General features: G+C 34.1%; 1 protein-coding gene across 1 annotated transcript in view; it reads right to left on the bottom strand.

Moving 5' to 3' along the window:
• Window positions 1-1,391: 1,391 nt before the first annotated feature.
• The window catches only part of LOC105119029 (probable terpene synthase 6), an 11,221-nt gene continuing 3,691 nt past the window's right edge, over window positions 1,392-8,921 (bottom strand). The window contains exon 8 of the mRNA XM_011017126.1: window positions 1,392-1,422. The gene's annotated coding sequence lies outside the window, so the exon portion shown is untranslated. The remainder of the gene's footprint in view (window positions 1,423-8,921) is intronic.

Below are 8,921 nucleotides of genomic sequence, written 5' to 3'. Positions count from 1 at the left end.
TGACGAATTAGTTTATGATCAACTTGAATCTACTTTAAGTAAAAATGAGTTCGATGAATCTGAAGATTTGCAAATGATTTATTCTAAGGAAGAAATCACGGATGAAACAAGCACCGAAAATGTTGATGCGGATCTTTTGTCAAAAGTGACAACAGATTTGACATTTGACATCACACCAATCGATGATTACTTTCCTAACGAATCCTTACTTTCTCTTAGTCCAATGGCTTAGTATGATAAAAATATCAATTTTCTTGCTTTAGGAGATTTGCCAGCTGATTGGAGTACTCAAGATAAAGAAAAGTTTTTGAACGAAATGAAGAATTTTTATTGTGATGACCCTAACTTATTCAAATATTGTCCTGATCAAATATTTCAAAGATTTATTCCCGACAATGAGGTAAGTAGTGTCATTAAACTTTGTCATTCTGAAGCATGTGGAAGTTATTTCTCGTCAAAAAAGACAGCTACAAAAATCTTTCAAAATGGATTTTATTGGCCCACCATGTTCAAGGACATGCATGCATTCTGCAAAACTTGTGAAAATTGTCAAAAAGTTGACACTAGTCAAAAAGTTTTGTTTTATAATTATCAACTCTATTCATTCCCTAGAGAGCTAAGATCGAGATGGAGCAATCCTTATGGGGCTTGTGATATTGAGAATACAATGAATGACAATATTTTTAAGGAAAATGGACATCGTTTGAAAGCTTACTTTGATAATTTTCCTAGTGAAAATGAATCAACTGGTTTGAATGATCTTATAGATAAAGGTTGATTTTTTTTTCTCACATTGTTTTTGTGATTTTTGCTAGTTTCTCTCACCCTGGTCAAATGGCGGACAACGGTACTCCATGACTTAAGTCGGTTCTTTCAGGTTCCCACAATAACTGATATCTGTGTATATATTTGTGCAATTCTTTGAATCTCTCTTCTAATTCTCATTTGAAAATGGACACTAATCTTGAAAAATTGAAAAAGTATTTTCCCGCTCTGCCTCAGAATGCGATTACAAAAATTTACCGTGCTAGATGTGTAAGATTGAGATTGTTAATGAATCATGGAATTCCTAAAGATATTCGCTGGTTGATTGAAGCAAAGGTCCGATTATCAGGTGAGTCCTCTAATTTCTTTATTTCACACATGCCTAGAACAGGTAAAAGCACTTTTGCAAAGAAACGTCGTGCAAAACGACTAGAAGTCTGTCATCAATGTGCTAAATGGACTTCTAATACACAATGTCATTCTTTAGGAATGGTATCTATAAACCGTGAAGATAAAATACAATTCATTAAGGATGGCCTGAGTAAGGAGTTTTTAGATAATCTTCTATTAACTCTTGACACGTATCCTAGTGGAGATGTGCATCGTGCAATTCATGATTTATGGCCCCATTTTCATAAAGAACATGATCGATTTAGTCTTGGGAATCTGACTAAAAAAGACCCTGTTTGCCAGTTTTCAAGAAAACTGGATGGGAAGCCTATCCCCGACCCATAAAGGACGTTTAAGTCGTTCTTGGACGTAAAACCAAGGGAAGATGTGAGCCACAATCACAATTACCTGTACATACACATGTTTTTTTTTTAAAGTAAATAAATAAATAAATAAAAAGAGAGAGAGTGTGTGAGACTTCAGCTGGCCTACATATAGGTGTTATGATTGCGTTTCTAATTTCTCATCTATAAAACCCTCTCTTCCTTCCTTTCATTTCTACTCAACCCATACATTCAACAAATACAGAAGTGTGTAGAAATGACAAGTTCCTCAAGTCATCATATAAGAAATATTTGTGTTTTCGGTGGATCTAGTCCTAGGAAAGAAAATAAGTTTTTAGAATCAGCAAATCATCTTGGTCAAGTGCTAGCTGAGAGAAAGATTCATTTAGTGTATGGGGGAGGCAGTCTTGGGTTAATGGGAGGTGTGTCAATAGCTGCATTTTTAGGAGGTAGTCAAGTTTTGGAGGTTGTCCCCGAAGCTTTAGCCCAAGGAGACATCATTGGAAAAACAATTGGAGAGGAACTTCAGGTCTCCACAATGTCAGCTCGAATGAATGCAATGTTTAACCATGCTGATGCCTTCATTGCTTTATCAGGTGGTCTAGGCACATTGGAAGAGATCTTTCATATTTCCTCTTGGGCTCAATTGCACATTCACCATAAACCCATAGGTTTGTTAAATGTTAATCTCTGCTGCTACTGCTGAATAATTAATTGACCAGCTACAATCCTTCATTCCTGTAATTGATCCTTCCATGAGTCGCATAAATTGGTCATCTAAGGGAAGCCGTAAAAAGCTTAGATTGGATTTGAGCCTTCATTTATGAATTTTTGTGTCTTTTGGTTTTATTATTGTGTTTTGTTATTTCTTATTTTTGTTTCAGTGTGTTTCAGGTTTTGTCAGTGTTCGTTATTTCAGGTGATATCTTCTATACACTATCTTTCTACCTTAAAACATTGAGGACAATGTCTCGTTTTGGTTGGGAGGAAAGGGTAGTAGTTGATAAAAAAAAATTGTTTTTCATTTCATAAAGCATGTGTATAATTGTTGTTACTAGGATGGCAGAGTAAAGGAGCTCTTTTGTTAAAGTGACTCTTGAGACGCATCTTAGTAACCATTCTTAACAAGGTCTATTATAATACTTCTTGAAATATTCAGGTTTACAAACTCTCGCATTGTTATCACTTAATTCTGCTCATATACTTATTTAACATGTATTCTTAAACCTTAATTTACACACACACACTTTAACATATGATTGTGGGTTGCATATTGGATTGTTACATTATTTATGTTCTTTTGTTAAAGGTAACAACTAAGGGAAAGGAATTGTATATAATTAAGGAAAAAAACATTAAAAAAAAAGAAAAATGAAAAAAGAAAAAAAATGATGATAATAAAAATGTAGATAAGTTTGGTTTCGTAGCCTCCCTTACCTAAGCAATTAAGCCCGAAGAGGTGTTTTAACACCTAATACCCTAAAGTCAACTAACTTGGGAGCTATTGGCCCAACGCTTGTTAAATGGGTTGAGGATAAAAGCTTAAGGGAATCAAACATTGCACTATCTATATATCAGTATCTGCGACCCGAGTTACTAAGCTCGTAGGGGTGTCTTAACACCTAATGCCCTAAGAGCAACTGGTCTGGGAGTCATTAGCTGAAAGCTCATTACCTGGGTTAAAGATGCATGATGTTTTTAAATTATATGTATATATTTTTTTAAAAAAAAAAAGAAAAAAAAAGACAAAAATAATAATCCCAACCCAAGGAAGTTAACCTTAAACATTAGAACAAAAATTTTGTTTTCTTCCAAGAAAAGCCCCATAATTATGTGTTGATACATTGAGCACAAAAGAAAGGTTTATTAATATCTTGTTAAGAGGTATTGAGCAGATATATAAATTTAATGAGAGTTTGTTTATCTGGATAGATTAATGGAAGTTAAATGATGAATACCTTGCTTTGTGGAATTTACAAATTGTTTTTCTATTTAACGCTTTGATTACTAGGGACTAGTAATAAGCTGGTTGGGGGGTGTGATTAGTACTTAAAAGTGTATTTTTATCATGGTTTTATATCATCATTTTGCACTTGAAGTATCAATAACTCCTTAACTAAAGCATGTTTTATAATAATATATCTAATAATATAAGATACCTTTAATTTGTGGTAAATGTTCATTTTAAATGCAGGCCTATCATATAAATGAAAGGATTGATTGATGACTTTAAGAACTTAAATTGCAAGGATAAAGAGATGGTCAAACTTAGAAAAGAGATGTCGGTGCAATCCAAACCGGAACACTGTTCGGTAATTGGGTCATATCTGGAGCTATATATCTCATATTTAGGTCCAATTTATATGGATGGAAAGGTAAGACATAGGCCTACAATGTAAATATGGAGCCCAAGATCTAAAAAGGCCATTTTGAAGTCCAAATTATAGCAACAACAAAGAAGCCCGAATCTGTCTTCCAGCCCGAGCACTGTTCAGTATTTTGGCCATATCTGGAGTTCTAGAAGTCCAAATGAGCTGAATGTTTTACACAATAAAGCTGAGACAATTGCCTACAACTTTCATGTTTCAAATGGCTCCAATTTTGACGTTATCAATGACATTTTGGGAAGACAAGAGAAGATAAGGATTGTCACCAAGTCAAGAGTTGGTCACCCACTTATCAATTAGTCATCAAATCAATAGTTCCCAATTTTGGCCTATAAAAGGAGGCATTTGTCATGCATTTAGGCATCTTGGTTTCCAGATCAAGATCATGCTCTTGCTTTCTCTCTTTGTATTTTTTGTAATGTTTATGCTTTGCTTTCATTAATATTAAGTTTATGCTTTTCATTTTCTTTCCTTTACTTAGTTAGCTTTTATGTTCTTATTTTGTTTATCTATTTTTCTTTCTTTCATTATGTCTAGCTAAGTTAATTATGTCAAGGTGAAAAGGTTACACTAATGGTGTAAGAATAAGTATAATGTAAACTTAATATGGACTTTAATGTTTGATACTAACATGTTTTATATTTGTTATCTTGTTTACTCTTTAATACTTTGCTTGTTTTATGTTGTATAACACTTGGTACAACAAATGCTTGGCACTTTCATTGCCCATATTTTATGGTATAACCGACACCTAAGCTATGAAAGGAACTTGATTTGTTGTTAACATAAGTTATAATCATGAATGCTTGACAAGATTTACAAGTATTAGCATTAATTGAATAAGATGACTAATGTAATCATGTTAACAATCTATAATCCAATTGGAACCTTCTTTATGTGTGGTTTCCAATTGAATAATAAGAGTTTATATTATACTTGTTTGACATACCATTAGTGGAATCTCTAACCTTGACAATTTTTATTATCATTGTTTAATCGTTATATTAATATTCCTTCTCCAAGTTCTCATCATCATCTTCTTCTTCTCTTTCTTTATTATTATTATTATTATTATTATTATTAGTGCTACTACTAATACTATTATTATTATTATTATTACTACTACTAATACTACTACTACTACTACTAGTATTATTATTATTATTATTATTATTATTATTATAGTTATTGTTGTTATTGCTATTATTGTTGTTTATAATTTGTACAATTAACCTCCCTGTGGTTCGACCCCGGTCTTGCCGGGTTATTTATTACTTCGAAACTCCTGCACTTGGGAGAAGACATCAATCTTTTCATCGTGTCACCTATAACGGTACGTCTTATGCTCACTATTGCTATGTCATATGGTTGGAATATTCACCAGTTGGATGTTCATAATGCTTTCTTGAATGATATCCTTCAAGAAGAGGTATACATGGCACAACCACCGGGGTTTGCTGATTATGCTATGTCATCTCATGTGTCGTCATCTTCATAAATCTTTGTATGGCTTGAAACAAGCACCTCGAGCTTGGTACAACAGGTTGAATGAGTTCCTCCTTTCCATTGGATTTCAAGCATCCAAGGTTGACACTTATCTGTTTATTCTCTCTCTCAATAGTGCTATGATTTATCTACTTGTGTATGTGGATGATATTTTACTAACCGGGAGTAACTCAGCCTTGTTTCATAGATTGATTACTTTACTGCAAACAGAATTTAAGCTTCGAGATTTGGGCTCTGTTCATTTCTTCCTGGGCATTGAAGTTAAACCATCAGCTATGGGTATCTTATTAAGTCAACACAAGTATGCACTTGATATTATCAAACAAGTAGGTATGACTTCCTACAAACCAGTTGATACTTCTCTGTCTACCTCCTTCAAACTAGGAATTGTGCCTGATACTCTTCACTTATCCGACATGATATTAACAGATTGTTAGAGCACTAAAATATCTTACTTTCACTAGACCTGATATTTGCTATGCAGTCAACAAAGTATGTCAATTTATGCATGCCCCTATTAATGATCATTGGGTTGCTATTAAACGTATCCTACATTACTTGTAGGCTATAGCAACTTGTGGTCTCCACATTACTCGAGACTTTCTCTTGACTCTTCATAGTTTCACAGATGCTGATTGGACAGGTAGTATTGACAATCAAAAATCAATAGGTGGGTATCTTGTGTACCTTGGTTCTACACCTATCTCGTGGAAATCCAAGAAACAATGCATTATTGCTAGGTCTTCTACAGAAGTAGAATACAAAGCCTTGGCTGATGGTACCACTAAAATTTTATGGATTTGTTCTTTATCGGGAGACTTCGGATTTCCACTTCATCCATGACCATGTTATGGTGTGATAACTTAGAGGCTACTTTCTTATCTACCAATCCAGTGTTCCATGCTTGTACTAAACATATTGCAGTTGATTATCATTTTGTCCGTGATCGCGTTGCTAAGAGAGAAATTTAGGTACGTTTCATCTCTTCAAAGGATCAACTCACGAATGTTCTTACAAAGCCTCTCCCTCCAGTCTCATTTGCTTATTTTAGATCCAAGCTTCAGGTGGAATCTCCACCTTCAGCTTGACGGGGTGTATTAAGGAAAGAATCCACATATAGGTAAATGCATTATATATAGGGATAGTTATCATGTGTAATACATTCCACCATTGTATTGTATACAACCCTAAAGGTATAAATACAAAAGGATGGTTAGCTTATCAATCATTCATCATAATTATACAAAAGACTATCTCTCTATTCTTAACTAGATGTAACTAAACACTGAAATATTATAATTAAGATTATACAAGCAAGAAAACCTCAAGAGGTGTCAACAAAGCATAAGCAAACATTTATCTACTATGGAGGTTGGGTTTGGAGGACACAAGCCTATGGAAGGAAGTGGTCAAATTCATACATAACATTAACTGCTCTAGTTTCTTACTGCAAGCCCTTATTTCGGGAGCTGGAAGCACATAAACATGTATGATCAACCATTGCATTAAAGACAACAGGTTACAAGAGATTGTGTCTCATCAATATTACTTGGCTTGCCGATTACTATCTTGCAAATCGTTTCCCTACTCTTTACCATTTATCCAATGATAAAAATACCAGCAATGACAAGATGGGAATGTGGGATGGTTTTGAATAAATATGATTCTTTTCCTGGACAAGACTTTTGAGGGGTTGAAACATTGGTTTGTTAGAACAACTATATGTCATTCTCTCAACGGTGCACTTAGACAATGAGGCAAAGGATAGACTAATATTGAAGGACAACAAATCAGGAAGATTCTCTGTTAAATCTCTATGTGGGCTGTTAAGTCCCACTTATTATTCTAACAATGGCTTCTCTTTTGCTGGGATCTGGAAAGGTGTAGTCCCTCCTAAAGTGGAGATCTTTTGCTGGATGGCTATTATTAATAGACTCAACACCCGAGGTATGCTGGTTAGAAGAGGTGTTTTGGATAGCTTAGACTTTAACTATCCTATTTGTTTAGTTGAGGAAGAGTCAGTTGATCATTTAATTTTACATTGCCATAAGCATTGAATCATCTGGTCCAAAATCATCAAGTGGTGGGGATTATCATGGTGTTGCCCAAAGAATTTGTCAAGCTTATACTCTTAGTGGATTTTTATGGTCCATGGTAAATTTTAGAAGAAAGTATGGTTGAAGTTGTTTTTCTTAGTGGCGTGGTCCCTTTGACTTCTTTGAAATGACCTGATCTTTCAACAAAAGTCACCGAATTATGATTCAGTTTTCTTCCTTATCATCACTCGGCTATGCTTATGGTTGAAAGCACTTCATCCTGACTTTCCTTAATCCCCTTCAGACTTGTTAAGATTTGCAGGAGGTTTGATTCATTGGTCTAATGTTTAGATTACTAAAACTAGTATTATATGGTCTCCTTCAACCATTGACAGCTTCAAGTGAAATGTGGGTGGCTCTTCTCTTAGAAAGCCTGGGCTCTCAGGTATAGGTGGTGTCCTGCAAAACCACCATGGTCATCTCCTTGGTATTTTTTTCCTTACTAGTAGGGATATTAGATTTAAAAATAGTTGAGTTGAGAGTTGTTGAGCTCTCAGCCTCAAATTGTCTTCTTATCATAAACATATTACTATTGAATCTGATTATGCCAATGTAATCAATTAGATGCTCAAATCTCATAACAAGCAATGGATGCACTGAGAGCTCTTCTCTACAGTTTAGAGATTGACTAGATTTTTTGGCTTAATTACTTTTTCTGACTTTTTCTCATGTGTATCGTGAAAGCAATAGTCTGGCAGATTGTATGGCTAAGCAAAGAGTGCGAAGATCCAGGGATTTCATTGCTTGGTTTTGATCAATCTCTCAACTTATATCTATCAGGCTGTTAAAGGTGCTCCTTTTCAGAGGTTTAAATTCACTAGAGAGATGAATTGGAGACTCTTTGAAGTTTCCCCTGGATTTTGTTGTGATGGTTATCATGTGTAGATTCCAATGTTGCTCTCTTAGGCTATATCTACTGTTTTGTCTTCTTTGTATGGACCTTGACTCGTTTGGTAGTTCCTGCAAAATTGATATGCTATAGGCTTTGTAATTTCACATGCTGTCAGGTTATGGTGTTTAATGAAATCATAAAAAAAAAAAAGCACAAGCAAGCATGAATAAATTATCCACAATGAAAAAAAAGTTCAAAAACAGAAAAGCTTTAAGGAAAAAAAAATTAATGTCCAGCTGCTTTAATGATATCTTTTTTCTGGATGTGACAAATTTATACTTATAAAAAGTAAAAGTGAGATGTTTGTATAAAGGAGATATTTTATTATGAAATTTTCAAAAAGAATATAATGACTATTGCAACTAAGGAGGAGATGAATAATAATAATAATAATGCATTTTTTAAAATCAAATCAAAACTAAGTTATCAAATTTAATAAAATAAGGGACCTGTAAACGATTTGGAATCTAGTGAAGATCTTGAAGCTTGATCTATTAGATAAAACTTAAAAGATAGGTTACAAGTGAGAATTGAAAGAGTG

Source organism: Populus euphratica, unplaced genomic scaffold (assembly GCF_000495115.2).
Source record: "Populus euphratica unplaced genomic scaffold, PopEup_1.0 scaffold2446.1, whole genome shotgun sequence".
NCBI classification, from domain to species: domain Eukaryota; kingdom Viridiplantae; phylum Streptophyta; class Magnoliopsida; order Malpighiales; family Salicaceae; genus Populus; species Populus euphratica.
Note: the sequence above shows the minus strand (reverse complement) of the source record. Positions and strands in the feature narration are given on the sequence as shown.